Source organism: Kogia breviceps, chromosome 3 (genome assembly GCF_026419965.1).
Source record: "Kogia breviceps isolate mKogBre1 chromosome 3, mKogBre1 haplotype 1, whole genome shotgun sequence".
Lineage (NCBI taxonomy): Eukaryota > Metazoa > Chordata > Mammalia > Artiodactyla > Physeteridae > Kogia > Kogia breviceps.
This window is the reverse complement of record NC_081312.1, coordinates 131,787,402-131,804,642: the sequence shown is the minus strand read 5'-3', so window position 1 is coordinate 131,804,642 and position 17,241 is coordinate 131,787,402.

Below are 17,241 nucleotides of genomic sequence, written 5' to 3'. Positions count from 1 at the left end.
CCCACCCACCAAACACAGTCCCAAAGAAAGGCCTGTCGCTGTCCTTAACTGAAGACGAGAGGCTGTGCCTAACTCAGGACCTCAAGATTTCCCTAACTGAGGCCTCGATTCTCTGACTCACTCAGGCCCTGCTCATGTCTTTCACTATGACCCGAATGCTGACTCCACAAACGCCCTGAATGCTGCTCCTAAGGCATGCCCTGACAGTGTCTGCATCTAGGGGCCTCACTCAGGCCCTCACCTTCTCCCTATATCAGGCTCTGACGCTATCCCTACCCGAAGCCCTGGCACAGGTCCTAAATTAGGCCCTGATTCTCTAAGTACCTAAGGGCTTGATTCCAAACCTAGGTCATTACCTGACACTAGCCCTAGACCTGAATGTAACCTTGTCTGTTGCTAATGTCAAATTTATCTAAAGAGATTCTTTAGGATGAAATTCTTTCATCTTCTGAATAGAGTTTTCTGAAAAAAATAATGTTTAAACTCTTACTGACCTTAAACAAAATGTACTCAACTTCTGTGGAATATTCCTTTATACCGGCGTGTATGGTTTCCTTCTGCATCTGCGTGTGTTGGCTTAAAGGGTGCTTGTAGGAATGCCTACTGTTATGCTAACTAAATCCCTGATGCTGTCCCTAAATAACGTCCTGAAATTAGTCTCAAGGCTGTGAACCTGTCCCAAACTGAGGCCTGGAGGCTCATCCTAGCTCAGGCCCTGACACTGTCCCTAGCAAAGGCCCTCACACAACTCCTAGCTCAGTCCCTGACACTATACCTAACAAAGGCTATAATGCTAGTCCTAACTCAGGCCCTGACACTGTTTCTAACTAAAGCCCAGCTGCCGCCAATATCTAAAATCCTGAGACTATCCTGAGTTAATATCCTGACCCAGGTCTTACCAAGGTCCTGAAACTGACCCAAAGTAAGCCTTGATGCTGTCCGAAAATGAGGCCCTGAGGCTCTCCCGAACAGAGGCCCTGATAATGTCTTTAATGAAGAACCTGACGCTGATCCCACAGAGGCCCTTCTGCTGCTCCTAAGTCATGCCCTGACAGTGTCCCGAACTCAGGCCCTAAAGATAAGCCTCACTTAGGCCCTTTGGCTGTACCTTCCTTATGCTCTGACGCTGTCTGTATAGGAAGCCCTGGCAGTGGTCCTGATTTAGGCCCTCACGCTGGTCCTAAGTAAGGCCCTGAGGCTCTCAATAACGAAGGTCTTCACGCTTTTCCTGGGTCATTTCGTGACGCTATCCCTGGCCCGGAACCTGACTCTGTCCCAAGCTAATGTCCTGCATCTTATCCTAAATGAAACCCTAATGGTATCGCTAACTAAGCCCTGACCAATCCGAACAAAGGCCTTGAAACTATCTCTCCCTAAAGCCCGGAATCTGTCCCTAACATGGGACCTGTTGCAATCAATAACTAAAATCCGGACACTGTCCTGAGGTAATTTCCTGACACATTTCTATGCACGATCCTGACACTGTCCCAAACCGGTCGGTGTAATTAAATGAAGACCTGACGCTGTGCCTAACTCAGGCCCTGAAGCTTTCCCTGAGTGAGGCCTTGATTCTGTGACTCACTCAAGGCCTGCTCATGTCTTTCACTATGACCTTTCGCTGACCCAACCAAGGTGTTTATGCTGCTCCTAAGTCGTACCCTGACTGTGTCTGCAGCTAGGGGGCTGACGCTAGGCCTCACTCAGGCCCTGACGTTCTCCATAAGTCAGGCCTGACGCTGTCCCTACCGAAAATCTTGACGCAGGTCCTAAATTTTAGGCCTTGATTCTCTAAGTAACTAAGGTCTTGACACCAAATCTAGGTCATTAACTGACACTACCCCTAGACCTTAATCTAATCTTGACTTTAGCTAATGTCAAGTTTAGGGAAAGAGATTCTTTACGATGAAATTCTTTCATCATATGAATATTGGTTTCTTAAAACAATAATTTTTAAACTCTTGTTAACCTTAAACAAAGTGTACTCAACTGCTGTGGAATATTCCTTCATAGCAGCGTGCATGGTTCACTTTTACATTCTTGTGTGTTGGCCTTCAGGGCTCTTGCAGGAATGGCTCCTCTTATGCTAACTAAATCATCCCTGATGCTGAACATATAGAAGGCGCTGAAATTACTCCCGATGCTGTGAACCTGTCCCTAACTACGGCCTGGAGACTCGTGCTAACCCAGGCGCTGACACTGTCCCAAACCAAGACCCTGACATTACACGTAACTCGGACCCTGACACTACTCCTAGCTCAGTCCCTGACACTATACCTAACGAAGGCCATAATGATATTCCTAACTCAGACCCTGACACTGACTCTAACTAAGGCCCTACTGCCGCCAATATCTAAAGTCCTGATGCTATCCTGAGTTAATATCCTGACCCAGGTCTTACCAAGGTCCTGAAACTGACCCAAAGTAAGCCTTGATGCTGTCCGAAAATGAGGTCCTGCGGCTCTCCCTAACAGAGGCCCTGATAATGTCTTTAGTGAAGACCCTCACGCTGATCCCACAGAGGCCCTTCTGCTGCTCCTAAGTCATGCCCTGACAGTGTCCCGAACTCAGGCCCTAAAGATAAGCCTCACTTAGGCCCTTTGGCTGTACCTTCCTTATGCTCTGACGCTGTCTGTATAGGAAGCCCTGGCAGTGGTCCTGATTTAGGCCCTCACGCTGGTCCTAAGTAAGGCCCTGAGGCTCTCAGTAACGAAGGTCTTCACGCTTTTCCTGGGTCATTTCGCGACGCTATCCCTGGCCCGGAACCTGACTCTGTCCCAAGCTCATGTCCTGCATCTTATCCTAAATGAAACCCTAATAGTATCCCTAACTAAGCCCTGATTAAACCTAACAAAGGCCTTCACACTATCTCTCACGAACACCCAGAATATATCCCTAATGGTCCCTGCCGCAATCAATAACTAAAATCCGGACACTGTCCTGAGCTATTACCCTGACTCATTTCTATCCACTGTCCTGATACTTTCCAAAAGAAAGCCTGTTGCCGTCCTTAGGTGAAGACCTGAGGCTGTGCCTAACTCAGGCCCTGAAACTTTCCCTAACTGAGGCCTTGATTCTGTGACTAACACAGGCCCTGCTCATTTCTTTCACTATGACCCGAATGCTGACCCAACAAAGGCCCTGATGCTGTTCCTACGTCATGCCCTGTGTCTCCAGCTAGTGGGCTGACACTAGGCCGCACTCAGGCCTAGATGTTCTCCCTAAGTCAGGCTTTGACGCTGTCCCTACCCGAAACCCTGACACAGGTCCTAAATTAGGCCCTGATTCTCTAAGTAACTAAGGTCTTGACACCAACCCAGGTCATTGGCTGACACTATCCCTGGCTCGGATCGTGACTCTGTCCCAAGCTAATGTCCTGCATCTTATCCTAATTGAAACCCTAATACTCTCCCTAACTAAGGCGCTCACTGATCCTAACTAAGACTTTCACCCTATCTCTCACTAAGGCCCAGAATCAGTCCCTAACATGGGCCGTGCTGCAGTCAATAATGAAAATCCGGACACTATCCTGAGCTAATATCCTGACACATTTCTATCCACCCACCAAACACAGTCCCAAAGAAAGGCCTGTCGCTGTCCTTAACTGAAGACGAGAGGCTGTGCCTAACTCAGGACCTCAAGATTTCCCTAACTGAGGCCTCGATTCTCTGACTCACTCAGGCCCTGCTCATGTCTTTCACTATGACCCGAATGCTGACTCCACAAACGCCCTGAATGCTGCTCCTAAGGCATGCCCTGACAGTGTCTGCATCTAGGGGCCTCACTCAGGCCCTCACCTTCTCCCTATATCAGGCTCTGACGCTATCCCTACCCGAAGCCCTGGCACAGGTCCTAAATTAGGCCCTGATTCTCTAAGTACCTAAGGGCTTGATTCCAAACCTAGGTCATTACCTGACACTAGCCCTAGACCTGAATGTAACCTTGTCTGTTGCTAATGTCAAATTTATCTAAAGAGATTCTTTAGGATGAAATTCTTTCATCTTCTGAATAGAGTTTTCTGAAAAAAATAATGTTTAAACTCTTACTGACCTTAAACAAAATGTACTCAACTTCTGTGGAATATTCCTTTATACCGGCGTGTATGGTTTCCTTCTGCATCTGCGTGTGTTGGCTTAAAGGGTGCTTGTAGGAATGCCTACTGTTATGCTAACTAAATCCCTGATGCTGTCCCTAAATAACGTCCTGAAATTAGTCTCAAGGCTGTGAACCTGTCCCAAACTGAGGCCTGGAGGCTCATCCTAGCTCAGGCCCTGACACTGTCCCTAGCAAAGGCCCTCACACAACTCCTAGCTCAGTCCCTGACACTATACCTAACAAAGGCTATAATGCTAGTCCTAACTCAGGCCCTGACACTGTTTCTAACTAAAGCCCAGCTGCCGCCAATATCTAAAATCCTGAGACTATCCTGAGTTAATATCCCGACCCAGGTCTTACCAAGGTCCTGAAACTGACCCAAAGTAAGCCTTGATGCTGTCCAAAAATGAGGCCCTGAGGCTCTCCCGAACAGAGGCCCTGATAATGTCTTTAATGAAGAACCTGACGCTGATCCCACAGAGGCCCTTCTGCTGCTCCTAAGTCATGCCCTGACAGTGTCCCGAACTCAGGCCCTAAAGATAAGCCTCACTTAGGCCCTTTGGCTGTACCTTCCTTATGCTCTGACGCTGTCTGTATAGGAAGCCCTGGCAGTGGTCCTGATTTAGGCCCTCACGCTGGTCCTAAGTAAGGCCCTGAGGCTCTCAGTAACGAAGGTCTTCACGCTTTTCCTGGGTCATTTCGCGACGCTATCCCTGGCCCGGAACCTGACTCTGTCCCAAGCTCATGTCCTGCATCTTATCCTAAATGAAACCCTAATGGTATCCCTAACTAAGCCCTGACCAATCCGAACAAAGGCCTTGAAACTATCTCTCCCTAAAGCCCGGAATCTGTCCCTAACATGGGACCTGTTGCAATCAATAACTAAAATCCGGACACTGTCCTGAGGTAATTTCCTGACACATTTCTATGCACGATCCTGACACTGTCCCAAACCGGTCGGTGTAATTAAATGAAGACCTGACGCTGTGCCTAACTCAGGCCCTGAAGCTTTCCCTGAGTGAGGCCTTGATTCTGTGACTCACTCAAGGCCTGCTCATGTCTTTCACTATGACCTTTCGCTGACCCAACCAAGGTGTTTATGCTGCTCCTAAGTCGTACCCTGACTGTGTCTGCAGCTAGGGGGCTGACGCTAGGCCTCACTCAGGCCCTGACGTTCTCCATAAGTCAGGCCTGACGCTGTCCCTACCGAAAATCTTGACGCAGGTCCTAAATTTTAGGCCTTGATTCTCTAAGTAACTAAGGTCTTGACACCAAATCTAGGTCATTAACTGACACTACCCCTAGACCTTAATCTAATCTTGACTTTAGCTAATGTCAAGTTTAGGGAAAGAGATTCTTTACGATGAAATTCTTTCATCATATGAATATTGGTTTCTTAAAACAATAATTTTTAAACTCTTGTTAACCTTAAACAAAGTGTACTCAACTGCTGTGGAATATTCCTTCATAGCAGCGTGCATGGTTCACTTTTACATTCTTGTGTGTTGGCCTTCAGGGCTCTTGCAGGAATGGCTCCTCTTATGCTAACTAAATCATCCCTGATCCTCAACATATAGAAGGCGCTGAAATTACTCCCGATGCTGTGAACCTGTCCCTAACTACGGCCTGGAGACTCGTGCTAACCCAGGCGCTGACACTGTCCCAAACCAAGACCCTGACATTACACGTAACTCGGACCCTGACACTACTCCTAGCTCAGTCCCTGACACTATACCTAACGAAGCCCATAATGATATTCCTAACTCAGACCCTGACACTGACTCTAACTAAGGCCCTACTGCCGCCAATATCTAAAGTCCTGATGCTATCCTGAGTTAATATCCTGACCCAGGTCTTACCAAGGTCCTGAAACTGACCCAAAGTAAGCCTTGATGCTGTCCGAAAATGAGGTCCTGCGGCTCTCCCTAACAGAGGCCCTGATAATGTCTTTAGTGAAGACCCTCACGCTGATCCCACAGAGGCCCTTCTGCTGCTCCTAAGTCATGCCCTGACAGTGTCCCGAACTCAGGCCCTAAAGATAAGCCTCACTTAGGCCCTTTGGCTGTACCTTCCTTATGCTCTGACGCTGTCTGTATAGGAAGCCCTGGCAGTGGTCCTGATTTAGGCCCTCACGCTGGTCCTAAGTAAGGCCCTGAGGCTCTCAATAACGAAGGTCTTCACGCTTTTCCTGGGTCATTTCGCGACGCTATCCCTGGCCCGGAACCTGACTCTGTCCCAAGCTCATGTCCTGCATCTTATCCTAAATGAAACCCTAATAGTATCCCTAACTAAGCCCTGATTAAACCTAACAAAGGCCTTCACACTATCTCTCACGAACACCCAGAATATATCCCTAATGGTCCCTGCCGCAATCAATAACTAAAATCCGGACACTGTCCTGAGCTATTACCCTGACTCATTTCTATCCACTGTCCTGATACTTTCCAAAAGAAAGCCTGTTGCCGTCCTTAGGTGAAGACCTGAGGCTGTGCCTAACTCAGGCCCTGAAACTTTCCCTAACTGAGGCCTTGATTCTGTGACTAACACAGGCCCTGCTCATTTCTTTCACTATGACCCGAATGCTGACCCAACAAAGGCCCTGATGCTGTTCCTACGTCATGCCCTGTGTCTCCAGCTAGTGGGCTGACACTAGGCCGCACTCAGGCCTAGATGTTCTCCCTAAGTCAGGCTTTGACGCTGTCCCTACCCGAAACCCTGACACAGGTCCTAAATTAGGCCCTGATTCTCTAAGTAACTAAGGTCTTGACACCAACCCAGGTCATTGGCTGACACTATCCCTGGCTCGGATCGTGACTCTGTCCCAAGCTAATGTCCTGCATCTTATCCTAATTGAAACCCTAATACTCTCCCTAACTAAGGCGCTCACTGATCCTAACTAAGACTTTCACCCTATCTCTCACTAAGGCCCAGAATCAGTCCCTAACATGGGCCGTGCTGCAGTCAATAATGAAAATCCGGACACTATCCTGAGCTAATATCCTGACACATTTCTATCCACCCACCAAACACAGTCCCAAAGAAAGGCCTGTCGCTGTCCTTAACTGAAGACGAGAGGCTGTGCCTAACTCAGGACCTCAAGATTTCCCTAACTGAGGCCTCGATTCTCTGACTCACTCAGGCCCTGCTCATGTCTTTCACTATGACCCGAATGCTGACTCCACAAACGCCCTGAATGCTGCTCCTAAGGCATGCCCTGACAGTGTCTGCATCTAGGGGCCTCACTCAGGCCCTCACCTTCTCCCTATATCAGGCTCTGACGCTATCCCTACCCGAAGCCCTGGCACAGGTCCTAAATTAGGCCCTGATTCTCTAAGTACCTAAGGGCTTGATTCCAAACCTAGGTCATTACCTGACACTAGCCCTAGACCTGAATGTAACCTTGTCTGTTGCTAATGTCAAATTTATCTAAAGAGATTCTTTAGGATGAAATTCTTTCATCTTCTGAATAGAGTTTTCTGAAAAAAATAATGTTTAAACTCTTACTGACCTTAAACAAAATGTACTCAACTTCTGTGGAATATTCCTTTATACCGGCGTGTATGGTTTCCATCTGCATCTGCGTGTGTTGGCTTAAAGGGTGCTTGTAGGAATGCCTACTGTTATGCTAACTAAATCCCTGATGCTGTCCCTAAATAACGTCCTGAAATTAGTCTCAAGGCTGTGAACCTGTCCCAAACTGAGGCCTGGAGGCTCATCCTAGCTCAGGACCTGACACTGTCCCTAGCAAAGGCCCTCACACAACTCCTAGCTCAGTCCCTGACACTATACCTAACAAAGGCTATAATGCTAGTCCTAACTCAGGCCCTGACACTGTTTCTAACTAAAGCCCAGCTGCCGCCAATATCTAAAATCCTGAGACTATCCTGAGTTAATATCCTGACCCAGGTCTTACCAAGGTCCTGAAACTGACCCAAAGTAACCCTTGATGCTGTCCAAAAATGAGGCCCTGAGGCTCTCCCGAACAGAGGCCCTGATAATGTCTTTAATGAAGAACCTGACGCTGATCCCACAGAGGCCCTTCTGCTGCTCCTAAGTCATGCCCTGACAGTGTCCCGAACTCAGGCCCTAAAGATAAGCCTCACTTAGGCCCTTTGGCTGTACCTTCCTTATGCTCTGACGCTGTCTGTATAGGAAGCCCTGGCAGTGGTCCTGATTTAGGCCCTCACGCTGGTCCTAAGTAAGGCCCTGAGGCTCTCAGTAACGAAGGTCTTCACGCTTTTCCTGGGTCATTTCGCGACGCTATCCCTGGCCCGGAACCTGACTCTGTCCCAAGCTCATGTCCTGCATCTTATCCTAAATGAAACCCTAATGGTATCCCTAACTAAGCCCTGACCAATCCGAACAAAGGCCTTGAAACTATCTCTCCCTAAAGCCCGGAATCTGTCCCTAACATGGGACCTGTTGCAATCAATAACTAAAATCCGGACACTGTCCTGAGGTAATTTCCTGACACATTTCTATGCACGATCCTGACACTGTCCCAAACCGGTCGGTGTAATTAAATGAAGACATGACGCTGTGCCTAACTCAGGCCCTGAAGCTTTCCCTGAGTGAGGCCTTGATTCTGTGACTCACTCAAGGCCTGCTCATGTCTTTCACTATGACCTTTCACTGACCCAACCAAGGTGTTTATGCTGCTCCTAAGTCGTACCCTGACTGTGTCTGCAGCTAGGGGGCTGACGCTAGGCCTCACTCAGGCCCTGACGTTCTCCATAAGTCAGGCCTGACGCTGTCCCTACCGAAAATCTTGACGCAGGTCCTAAATTTTAGGCCTTGATTCTCTAAGTAACTAAGGTCTTGACACCAAATCTAGGTCATTAACTGACACTACCCCTAGACCTTAATCTAATCTTGACTTTAGCTAATGTCAAGTTTAGGGAAAGAGATTCTTTACGATGAAATTCTTTCATCATATGAATATTGGTTTCTTAAAACAATAATTTTTAAACTCTTGTTAACCTTAAACAAAGTGTACTCAACTGCTGTGGAATATTCCTTCATAGCAGCGTGCATGGTTCACTTTTACATTCTTGTGTGTTGGCCTTCAGGGCTCTTGCAGGAATGGCTCCTCTTATGCTAACTAAATCATCCCTGATGCTGAACATATAGAAGGCGCTGAAATTACTCCCGATGCTGTGAACCTGTCCCTAACTACGGCCTGGAGACTCGTGCTAACCCAGGCGCTGACACTGTCCCAAACCAAGACCCTGACATTACACGTAACTCGGACCCTGACACTACTCCTAGCTCAGTCCCTGACACTATACCTAACGAAGGCCATAATGATATTCCTAACTCAGACCCTGACACTGACTCTAACTAAGGCCCTACTGCCGCCAATATCTAAAGTCCTGATGCTATCCTGAGTTAATATCCTGACCCAGGTCTTACCAAGGTCCTGAAACTGACCCAAAGTAAGCCTTGATGCTGTCCGAAAATGAGGTCCTGCGGCTCTCCCTAACAGAGGCCCTGATAATGTCTTTAGTGAAGACCCTCACGCTGATCCCACAGAGGCCCTTCTGCTGCTCCTAAGTCATGCCCTGACAGTGTCCCGAACTCAGGCCCTAAAGATAAGCCTCACTTAGGCCCTTTGGCTGTACCTTCCTTATGCTCTGACGCTGTCTGTATAGGAAGCCCTGGCAGTGGTCCTGATTTAGGCCCTCACGCTGGTCCTAAGTAAGGCCCTGAGGCTCTCAATAACGAAGGTCTTCACGCTTTTCCTGGGTCATTTCGCGACGCTATCCCTGGCCCGGAACCTGACTCTGTCCCAAGCTCATGTCCTGCATCTTATCCTAAATGAAACCCTAATAGTATCCCTAACTAAGCCCTGATTAAACCTAACAAAGGCCTTCACACTATCTCTCACGAACACCCAGAATATATCCCTAATGGTCCCTGCCGCAATCAATAACTAAAATCCGGACACTGTCCTGAGCTATTACCCTGACTCATTTCTATCCACTGTCCTGATACTTTCCAAAAGAAAGCCTGTTGCCGTCCTTAGGTGAAGACCTGAGGCTGTGCCTAACTCAGGCCCTGAAACTTTCCCTAACTGAGGCCTTGATTCTGTGACTAACACAGGCCCTGCTCATTTCTTTCACTATGACCCGAATGCTGACCCAACAAAGGCCCTGATGCTGTTCCTACGTCATGCCCTGTGTCTCCAGCTAGTGGGCTGACACTAGGCCGCACTCAGGCCTAGATGTTCTCCCTAAGTCAGGCTTTGACGCTGTCCCTACCCGAAACCCTGACACAGGTCCTAAATTAGGCCCTGATTCTCTAAGTAACTAAGGTCTTGACACCAACCCAGGTCATTGGCTGACACTATCCCTGGCTCGGATCGTGACTCTGTCCCAAGCTAATGTCCTGCATCTTATCCTAATTGAAACCCTAATACTCTCCCTAACTAAGGCGCTCACTGATCCTAACTAAGACTTTCACCCTATCTCTCACTAAGGCCCAGAATCAGTCCCTAACATGGGCCGTGCTGCAGTCAATAATGAAAATCCGGACACTATCCTGAGCTAATATCCTGACACATTTCTATCCACCCACCAAACACAGTCCCAAAGAAAGGCCTGTCGCTGTCCTTAACTGAAGACGAGAGGCTGTGCCTAACTCAGGACCTCAAGATTTCCCTAACTGAGGCCTCGATTCTCTGACTCACTCAGGCCCTGCTCATGTCTTTCACTATGACCCGAATGCTGACTCCACAAACGCCCTGAATGCTGCTCCTAAGGCATGCCCTGACAGTGTCTGCATCTAGGGGCCTCACTCAGGCCCTCACCTTCTCCCTATATCAGGCTCTGACGCTATCCCTACCCGAAGCCCTGGCACAGGTCCTAAATTAGGCCCTGATTCTCTAAGTACCTAAGGGCTTGATTCCAAACCTAGGTCATTACCTGACACTAGGCCTAGACCTGAATGTAACCTTGTCTGTTGCTAATGTCAAATTTATCTAAAGAGATTCTTTAGGATGAAATTCTTTCATCTTCTGAATAGAGTTTTCTGAAAAAAATAATGTTTAAACTCTTACTGACCTTAAACAAAATGTACTCAACTTCTGTGGAATATTCCTTTATACCGGCGTGTATGGTTTCCATCTGCATCTGCGTGTGTTGGCTTAAAGGGTGCTTGTAGGAATGCCTACTGTTATGCTAACTAAATCCCTGATGCTGTCCCTAAATAACGTCCTGAAATTAGTCTCAAGGCTGTGAACCTGTCCCAAACTGAGGCCTGGAGGCTCATCCTAGCTCAGGACCTGACACTGTCCCTAGCAAAGGCCCTCACACAACTCCTAGCTCAGTCCCTGACACTATACCTAACAAAGGCTATAATGCTAGTCCTAACTCAGGCCCTGACACTGTTTCTAACTAAAGCCCAGCTGCCGCCAATATCTAAAATCCTGAGACTATCCTGAGTTAATATCCTGACCCAGGTCTTACCAAGGTCCTGAAACTGACCCAAAGTAAGCCTTGATGCTGTCCAAAAATGAGGCCCTGAGGCCCTCCCGAACAGAGGCCCTGATAATGTCTTTAATGAAGAACCTGACGCTGATCCCACAGAGGCCCTTCTGCTGCTCCTAAGTCATGCCCTGACAGTGTCCCGAACTCAGGCCCTAAAGATAAGCCTCACTTAGGCCCTTTGGCTGTACCTTCCTTATGCTCTGACGCTGTCTGTATAGGAAGCCCTGGCAGTGGTCCTGATTTAGGCCCTCACGCTGGTCCTAAGTAAGGCCCCGAGGCTCTCAATAACGAAGGTCTTCACGCTTTTCCTGGGTCATTTCGCGACGCTATCCCTGGCCCGGAACCTGACTCTGTCCCAAGCTCATGTCCTGCATCTTATCCTAAATGAAACCCTAATGGTATCCCTAACTAAGCCCTGACCAATCCGAACAAAGGCCTTGAAACTATCTCTCCCTAAAGCCCGGAATCTGTCCCTAACATGGGACCTGTTGCAATCAATAACTAAAATCCGGACACTGTCCTGAGGTAATTTCCTGACACATTTCTATGCACGATCCTGACACTGTCCCAAACCGGTCGGTGTCCTTAAGTGAAGACCTGACGCTGTGCCTAACTCAGGCCCTGAAGCTTTCCCTGAGTGAGGCCTTGATTCTGTGACTCACTCAAGGCCTGCTCATGTCTTTCACTATGACCTTTCGCTGACCCAACCAAGGTGTTTATGCTGCTCCTAAGTCGTACCCTGACTGTGTCTGCAGCTAGGGGGCTGACGCTAGGCCTCACTCAGGCCCTGACGTTCTCCATAAGTCAGGCCTGACGCTGTCCCTACCGAAAATCTTGACGCAGGTCCTAAATTTTAGGCCTTGATTCTCTAAGTAACTAAGGTCTTGACACCAAATCTAGGTCATTAACCGACACTACCCCTGGACCTTAATCTAATCTTGACTTTAGCTAATGTCAAGTTTAGGGAAAGAGATTCTTTACGATGAAATTCTTTCATCATATGAATATTGGTTTCTTAAAACAATAATTTTTAAACTCTTGTTAACCTTAAACAAAGTGTACTCAACTGCTGTGGAATATTCCTTCATAGCAGCGTGCATGGTTCACTTTTACATTCTTGTGTGTTGGCCTTCAGGGCTCTTGCAGGAATGGCTCCTCTTATGCTAACTAAATCATCCCTGATGCTGAACATATAGAAGGCGCTGAAATTACTCCCGATGCTGTGAACCTGTCCCTAACTACGGCCTGGAGACTCGTGCTAACCCAGGCGCTGACACTGTCCCAAACCAAGACCCTGACATTACACGTAACTCGGACCCTGACACTACTCCTAGCTCAGTCCCTGACACTATACCTAACGAAGGCCATAATGATATTCCTAACTCAGACCCTGACACTGACTCTAACTAAGGCCCTACTGCCGCCAATATCTAAAGTCCTGATGCTATCCTGAGTTAATATCCTGACCCAGGTCTTACCAAGGTCCTGAAACTGACCCAAAGTAAGCCTTGATGCTGTCCGAAAATGAGGTCCTGCGGCTCTCCCTAACAGAGGCCCTGATAATGTCTTTAGTGAAGACCCTCACGCTGATCCCACAGAGGCCCTTCTGCTGCTCCTAAGTCATGCCCTGACAGTGTCCCGAACTCAGGCCCTAAAGATAAGCCTCACTTAGGCCCTTTGGCTGTACCTTCCTTATGCTCTGACGCTGTCTGTATAGGAAGCCCTGGCAGTGGTCCTGATTTAGGCCCTCACGCTGGTCCTAAGTAAGGCCCTGAGGCTCTCAATAACGAAGGTCTTCACGCTTTTCCTGGGTCATTTCGCGACGCTATCCCTGGCCCGGAACCTGACTCTGTCCCAAGCTCATGTCCTGCATCTTATCCTAAATGAAACCCTAATAGTATCCCTAACTAAGCCCTGATTAAACCTAACAAAGGCCTTCACACTATCTCTCACGAACACCCAGAATATATCCCTAATGGTCCCTGCCGCAATCAATAACTAAAATCCGGACACTGTCCTGAGCTATTACCCTGACTCATTTCTATCCACTGTCCTGATACTTTCCAAAAGAAAGCCTGTTGCCGTCCTTAGGTGAAGACCTGAGGCTGTGCCTAACTCAGGCCCTGAAACTTTCCCTAACTGAGGCCTTGATTCTGTGACTAACACAGGCCCTGCTCATTTCTTTCACTATGACCCGAATGCTGACCCAACAAAGGCCCTGATGCTGTTCCTACGTCATGCCCTGTGTCTCCAGCTAGTGGGCTGACACTAGGCCGCACTCAGGCCTAGATGTTCTCCCTAAGTCAGGCTTTGACGCTGTCCCTACCCGAAACCCTGACACAGGTCCTAAATTAGGCCCTGATTCTCTAAGTAACTAAGGTCTTGACACCAACCCAGGTCATTGGCTGACACTATCCCTGGCTCGGATCGTGACTCTGTCCCAAGCTAATGTCCTGCATCTTATCCTAATTGAAACCCTAATACTCTCCCTAACTAAGGCGCTCACTGATCCTAATTAAGACTTTCACCCTATCTCTCACTAAGGCCCAGAATCAGTCCCTAACATGGGCCGTGCTGCAGTCAATAATGAAAATCCGGACACTATCCTGAGCTAATATCCTGACACATTTCTATCCACCCACCAAACACAGTCCCAAAGAAAGGCCTGTCGCTGTCCTTAACTGAAGACGAGAGGCTGTGCCTAACTCAGGACCTCAAGATTTCCCTAACTGAGGCCTCGATTCTCTGACTCACTCAGGCCCTGCTCATGTCTTTCACTATGACCCGAATGCTGACTCCACAAACGCCCTGAATGCTGCTCCTAAGGCATGCCCTGACAGTGTCTGCATCTAGGGGCCTCACTCAGGCCCTCACCTTCTCCCTATATCAGGCTCTGACGCTATCCCTACCCGAAGCCCTGGCACAGGTCCTAAATTAGGCCCTGATTCTCTAAGTACCTAAGGGCTTGATTCCAAACCTAGGTCATTACCTGACACTAGCCCTAGACCTGAATGTAACCTTGTCTGTTGCTAATGTCAAATTTATCTAAAGAGATTCTTTAGGATGAAATTCTTTCATCTTCTGAATAGAGTTTTCTGAAAAAAATAATGTTTAAACTCTTACTGACCTTAAACAAAATGTACTCAACTTCTGTGGAATATTCCTTTATACCGGCGTGTATGGTTTCCTTCTGCATCTGCGTGTGTTGGCTTAAAGGGTGCTTGTAGGAATGCCTACTGTTATGCTAACTAAATCCCTGATGCTGTCCCTAAATAACGTCCTGAAATTAGTCTCAAGGCTGTGAACCTGTCCCAAACTGAGGCCTGGAGGCTCATCCTAGCTCAGGCCCTGACACTGTCCCTAGCAAAGGCCCTCACACAACTCCTAGCTCAGTCCCTGACACTATACCTAACAAAGGCTATAATGCTAGTCCTAACTCAGGCCCTGACACTGTTTCTAACTAAAGCCCAGCTGCCGCCAATATCTAAAATCCTGAGACTATCCTGAGTTAATATCCTGACCCAGGTCTTACCAAGGTCCTGAAACTGACCCAAAGTAAGCCTTGATGCTGTCCAAAAATGAGGCCCTGAGGCTCTCCCGAACAGAGGCCCTGATAATGTCTTTAAGGAAGAACCTGACGCTGATCCCACAGAGGCCCTTCTGCTGCTCCTAAGTCATGCCCTGACAGTGTCCCGAACTCAGGCCCTAAAGATAAGCCTCACTTAGGCCCTTTGGCTGTACCTTCCTTATGCTCTGACGCTGTCTGTATAGGAAGCCCTGGCAGTGGTCCTGATTTAGGCCCTCACGCTGGTCCTAAGTAAGGCCCTGAGGCTCTCAGTAACGAAGGTCTTCACGCTTTTCCTGGGTCATTTCGCGACGCTATCCCTGGCCCGGAATCTGACTCTGTCCCAAGCTCATGTCCTGCATCTTATCCTAAATGAAACCCTAATGGTATCCCTAACTAAGCCCTGACCAATCCGAACAAAGGCCTTGAAACTATCTCTCCCTAAAGCCCGGAATCTGTCCCTAACATGGGACCTGTTGCAATCAATAACTAAAATCCGGACACTGTCCTGAGGTAATTTCCTGACACATTTCTATGCACGATCCTGACACTGTCCCAAACCGGTCGGTGTCCTTAAGTGAAGACCTGACGCTGTGCCTAACTCAGGCCCTGAAGCTTTCCCTGAGTGAGGCCTTGATTCTGTGACTCACTCAAGGCCTGCTCATGTCTTTCACTATGACCTTTCGCTGACCCAACCAAGGTGTTTATGCTGCTCCTAAGTCGTACCCTGACTGTGTCTGCAGCTAGGGGGCTGACGCTAGGCCTCACTCAGGCCCTGACGTTCTCCATAAGTCAGGCCTGACGCTGTCCCTACCGAAAATCTTGACGCAGGTCCTAAATTTTAGGCCTTGATTCTCTAAGTAAGTAAGGTCTTGACACCAAATCTAGGTCATTAACTGACACTACCCCTAGACCTTAATCTAATCTTGACTTTAGCTAATGTCAAGTTTAGGGAAAGAGATTCTTTACGATGAAATTCTTTCATCATATGAATATTGGTTTCTTAAAACAATAATTTTTAAACTCTTGTTAACCTTAAACAAAGTGTACTCAACTGCTGTGGAATATTCCTTCATAGCAGCGTGCATGGTTCACTTTTACATTCTTGTGTGTTGGCCTTCAGGGCTCTTGCAGGAATGGCTCCTCTTATGCTAACTAAATCATCCCTGATGCTGAACATATAGAAGGCGCTGAAATTACTCCCGATGCTGTGAACCTGTCCCTAACTACGGCCTGGAGACTCGTGCTAACCCAGGCGCTGACACTGTCCCAAACCAAGACCCTGACATTACACGTAACTCGGACCCTGACACTACTCCTAGCTCAGTCCCTGACACTATACCTAACGAAGGCCATAATGATATTCCTAACTCAGACCCTGACACTGACTCTAACTAAGGCCCTACTGCCGCCAATATCTAAAGTCCTGATGCTATCCTGAGTTAATATCCTGACCCAGGTCTTACCAAGGTCCTGAAACTGACCCAAAGTAAGCCTTGATGCTGTCCAAAAATGAGGTCCTGCGGCTCTCCCTAACAGAGGCCCTGATAATGTCTTTAGTGAAGACCCTCACGCTGATCCCACAGAGGCCCTTCTGCTGCTCCTAAGTCATGCCCTGACAGTGTCCCGAACTCAGGCCCTAAAGATAAGCCTCACTTAGGCCCTTTGGCTGTACCTTCCTTATGCTCTGACGCTGTCTGTATAGGAAGCCCTGGCAGTGGTCCTGATTTAGGCCCTCACGCTGGTCCTAAGTAAGGCCCTGAGGCTCTCAATAACGAAGGTCTTCACGCTTTTCCTGGGTCATTTCGCGACGCTATCCCTGGCCCGGAACCTGACTCTGTCCCAAGCTCATGTCCTGCATCTTATCCTAAATGAAACCCTAATAGTATCCCTAACTAAGCCCTGATTAAACCTAACAAAGGCCTTCACACTATCTCTCACGAACACCCAGAATATATCCCTAATGGTCCCTGCCGCAATCAATAACTAAAATCCGGACACTGTCCTGAGCTATTACCCTGACTCATTTCTATCCACTGTCCTGATACTTTCCAAAAGAAAGCCTGTTGCCGTCCTTAGGTGAAGACCTGAGGCTGT